A 5,214-nucleotide genomic window follows, 5' to 3' on the forward strand; every position below is an offset into this window, starting at 1 on the left:
ATTGACACCATTCCAAATCACTTTTTTTCTTTGCATATTCAAAAGAACAAAAGAGAAGTGTGGCACAGTAACAGGCCCTTCAGCCCTCCAAGCATGGGCCAATCATTTAGCCCTGACTAAACAAAACAAAAACAAACCTTCTGCCCTTATTTGGTCCATATTTCTCTCTTCCCTCCCTATTCATGTAACCATCCAGATGCCTCTCAAATGCCACCAATGTACCTGCTCCTACCACCTCTGATGGCAGTGTGTTCCAGGCTCCTATCACTTTCTGCGTGAAAAACTTCCTTCGCACATTTCCCTTTAAACATGCCCCCTCACACCATGAACCTGTGCCCCCTTGTAATTGAAACTTCAACCCTGGGGAAAAAAAACTTATGACTATCCACCCTATCTATGCCTGTTATAATTTTGAAGACCTCTATCAAGTCTCCTCATAGCTACCATCTTTCCAGTGGAAACGATCCAAGTCTATTTAACCTTTCCACATAACCAAAGCCTTCCAGACCATGCAACATCCTGGTGAAAACTTATATGCACTCTCTCTAAAGCCTCCACATCCTCCTGGTAATGTGGCAACCAAACTGTGCACAATACTCCAAATGCAGCCTAACAAGTGTTTTCTGTAGCTGCAACATGGTTTGCCAACTCTTGTACTCTGAGCTCCGGCCAAAGGAGGCAAACATGCCATATGCCTTCTTAATGACTTTGGCCACCTGTGTTGCAACTTGCAGGGAACTGTGGACCTGCACATCCAGATCCATCTGTATGTTAATGTTCCCAAGGGTTCTGTCATTTACAGCAATATTCACCCCTAAATTTGATCCTCTAAAATGTATTATCTTGCATTTGTCTGCATTAAACTCCATCTGCCATTTCTGTGCCCACTTCGCCAATCTGTCTAAATCCTGTTGAAATTTCAAATTCGTCGGCACTGTCAGCAACTCTCCCAATCTTCATGTCATGCACAAACTTGCTAATCAGACCACCCACAGTTTACTCCAGATCATTTATATGTATTACAAACAACAGAGTACCTAAGACTGACCCCTGTGGAACACCACTAGTTACCGGGCTCCATTCTCAAAAATGCCCTTCTGCCGCTACCCTCTGTCTTCTAAGACCAAACTAGCCAGGCCACCCCGAATCCCATGTGATTTTAGTTTTCGTACCAATCTGCCATGTGGGACTTTATGAAATGCCTTACTAATGTCCTTAGAGACGACATCTATTGCCTTTCCCTCATCAATGAGCTTTGTCACTTTTTCAAAAAATTCAATCATGTTGGTGAGACATGACCTTCCCCATACAAAACTATGCTGCCTGCCACTAACTGGTCCATTTTCTTTCGAATGTGTGTATAATGTGTCCCTCAGTATCTTCTCCAAGAGCTTCCCCATCACAGACGTCGGGCTCACTGGCCGAGATTTTCCTGGATTATCCCTGCTTCCTTTCTTGAACAAGGGAACAACATTGGTCAATCTCCAGTCCTCTGGAACCTCGCTTTTGGCTAAGGAGGAGTTGAAGATATCTGCTCATGCCCCAGTTATTTCCTCCCTTGCTTCTCCCAAAACCTGGGATAGATCCCATCTGGTCCTGGAGAATTGTTTACCTTAATGCAATTTATGATACCCAAAAATTCCTCCTTCAATGGACTGACATTCTCTTGAGTATTCCACACTCCTCCCTGACCTCAACATCAGCCTTGTCCTTCTCCTTGGTGAACACTGTTACAAAGGTTCGTTTTCAGACATTTCGTCACCATTCTAGGTAACATCAGTAAACCTCCGACGAAGCGCTGGTGTCATGTCCCGCTTTCTAGTCATCTGGTTAGGTTTCCTTGGGTTGGTGATGTCATTTCCTGTTCTTTTTCTCAGGGGATGGTAGGTTGGCTCCAAATCAATGTGTTTGTTGATGGAGTTCCAGTTGGACTGCCATGCTTCTAGGAATTCTCGTGCATGTCTCTGTTTGGCTTGTCCTAGGATGGATGTGTTGTCCCAATCAAAGTGGTGTCCTTCCTCATCTGTATGTAAGGATACGAGTGATAGTGGGTCATGCCTAGCCACAAAATGACATGACCCACTATCACTCGTATCCTTACATACAGATGAGGAAGGACACCACTTTGATTGGGACAACACATCCATCCTAGGACAAGCCAAATAGAGACATGCACGAGAATTCCTAGAAGCATGGCAGTCCAACTGGAACTCCATCAACAAACACATTGATTTGGAGCCAACCTACCATCCCCTGAGAAAAAGAACAGGAAATGACATCACCAACCCAAGGAAACCTAACCAGATAACTAGAAAGCGGGACATGACACCAGCGCTTCGTTGGAGGCTCAGTGATGATGTTACCTAGAATGGTAACGAAACGTCTGAAAACGAACCTTCCAGCTCAGCGAGCAAACTCACATCCAGAACCTCAACCTGAGCTACAAATCTTCTCAAAATTCACTGTTACAAAGTACTCATTAAAGATCTCTCCCACTTCCTGTGGCTCCACGCATAATTTCCCACCTTTGTCCTTGAGGGGACCTATTCTTTCCCTTGCTACCCGCTTTCTTCTAATATATGCATAAAAAGCCTTAGGATTCTTCACGACGCTGTTTGCTAAAGATATGCCATGGCCCCTTTTAGCCTTCCTAATTCTGCGTTAAAGGTCCCTCCTAATTTCTCTCTTTCCTCAATGGCTTTGTCACTGTGTAGCTGCCTACACCCATCGAATACTTCCTTTTTCCTTTTGACTAAGTTTACAATTTCCCTCACCATCCACAGTTCCTGAATCCTGCCATTCTGACCTTTCAGTTTTGCAGGGACATGCATGTCCTGCACTTTGGTCAACTCGTCTTTAAAACCTCCCACATGCCAGATGTAGATTTTTCCCTCAAATAACTGCTCCGAGTACACATTCCCCAGTTTCTGTCCAATGTGGATGTAATTGGCCTTTGCCCAATTAAGCGCCCTCACCCGAGAGCCACTCTTGTCCTTGCCCATGACGACTTGAAACCTTATGGAGTTATGGTCACTAAGCCCAAAATGCTCTCCTGCTGAAAGATTGATCGCTTTCCCTGGCTTATTCTCTATTACCAAGTCAAGTATGGCCTCCAAGATAATAAAATGTGAGGCTGGATGAACACAGCAGGCCAAGCAGCATCTCAGGAGCACAAAAGCTGACGTTTCGGGCCTTGACCCTTCATCAGAGAGGAGGATGGGGAGAGGGAACTGGAATAAATAGGGAGAGAGGGGGAGGCAGACCGAAGATGGAGAGTAAAGAGGATAGGTGGAGAGAGTATAGGTGGGGAGGTAGGGAGGGGATAGGTCAGTCCAGGGAAGACGGACAGGTCAAGGAGGTGGGATGAGGTTAGTAGGTAGATGGGGGTGCGGCTTGGGGTGGGAGGAAGGGATGGGTGAGAGGAAGAACAGGTTAGGGAGGCAGAGACAGGTTGGACTGGTTTTGGGATGCAGTGGGTGGGGGGGAAGAGCTGGGCTGGTTGTGTGGTGCAGTGGGGGGAGGGGACGAACTGGGCTGGTTTAGGGATGCAGTTGGGGAAGGGGAGATTTTGAAACTGGTAAAGTCCACATTGATACCATTAGGCTGCAGGGTTCCCAAGCGGAATATGAGTTGCTGTTCCTGCAACCTTCGGGTGGCATCATTGTGGCAGTGCAGGAGGCCCATGATGGACATGTCAACTAAAGAATGGGAGGGGGAGTGGAAATGGTTTGCGACTGGGAGGTGCAGTTGTTTGTTGCGAACTGAGCGGAGGTGTTCTGCAAAGCGGTCTCCAAGCCTCTGCTTGGTTTCCCCAATGTAGAGGAAGCCGCACCGGGTACAGTGGATGCAGTATACCACATTGGCAGATGTGCAGGTGAACCTCTGCTTAATGTGGAATGTCATCTTGGGGCCTGGGAGAGGGGTGAGGGAGGAGGTGTGGGGGCAAGTGTAGCATTTCCTGCGGTTGCAGGGGAAGGTGCCGGGTGTGGTGGGGTTGGAGGGCAGTGTGGAGCGAACAAGGGAGTCACGGAGAGAGTGGTCTCTCCGGAAAGCAGACAGGGGTGGGGATGGAAAAATATCTTGGGTGGTGGGGTGGGGTGGGATTGTAGATGGCGGAAGTGTCGGAGGATGATGCGTTGTATCCGGAGGTTGGTAGGGTGGTGTGTGAGAACGAGGGGGATCCTCTTTGGGCGGTTGTGGCGGGGGCGGGGTGTGAGGGATGTGTTGCGGGAAATACGGGAGACGCGGTCAAGGGCGTTCTCGATCACTGTGGGGGGAAAGTTGCGGTCCTTGAAGAACTTGGACATCTGGGATGTGTGGGAGTGGAATGTCTTATCGTGGGAGCAGATGCGGCGGAGGCGGAGGAATTGGGAATAGGGGATGGAATTTTTGCAGGAGGGTGGGTGGGAGGAGGTGTATTCTAGGTAGCTGTGGGAGTCGGTGGGCTTGAAATGGACATCAGTTACAAGCTGGTTGCCTGAGATGGAGACTGAGAGGTCCAGGAAGGTGAGGGATGTGCTGGAGATGGCCCAGGTGAACTGAAGGTTGGGGTGGAAGGTGTTGGTGAAGTGGATGAACTGTTCGAGCTCCTCTGGGGAGCAAGAGGCGGCGCCGATACAGTCATCAATGTACCGGAGGAAGGGGTGGGGTTTGGGGCCTGTGTAGGCGCCTAAGAGGGACTGTTCCACGTAACCTACAAAGAGGCAGGCATAGCTGGGGCCCATGCGGGTGCCCATGGCCACCCCCTTAGTCTGTAGGAAGTGGGAGGAATCGAAAGAGAAGTTGTTGAGTGTGAGGATGAGTTCAGCTAGGCGGATGAGAGTGTCGGTGGAGGGGGACTGGTCGGGCCTGCGGGACAGGAAGAAGCGGAGGGCCTTGAGGCCATCTCCATGCGGAATGCAGGTGTACAGGGACTGGACGTATGGCCTCCTCTCTGGTTGGATTGTCAATGTACTGCCTCAAAAAACCCTCCGAGACACATCGAACAAATTGCTCTCTGCACAAGCCCCTGGGTCTAAGGGATTCCCAGTCAATAGGAGGAAAGTTGAAGTCACCCACCACAAGTACCCTGCTTTCTTCGAGATAGCAAGGCGTGGAGTTGGATGAACACAACAGGCCAAGCAGCATCATACTAGCAAGAAAGCTGATGTTTCAGGCCTAGACCGTTCATCAGAAATGGGGGAGGGGAAGAGGGTTCTGAAATAAAGAGGGAGA

Source organism: Stegostoma tigrinum, chromosome 24 (assembly GCF_030684315.1).
Source record: "Stegostoma tigrinum isolate sSteTig4 chromosome 24, sSteTig4.hap1, whole genome shotgun sequence".
Lineage (NCBI taxonomy): Eukaryota > Metazoa > Chordata > Chondrichthyes > Orectolobiformes > Stegostomatidae > Stegostoma > Stegostoma tigrinum.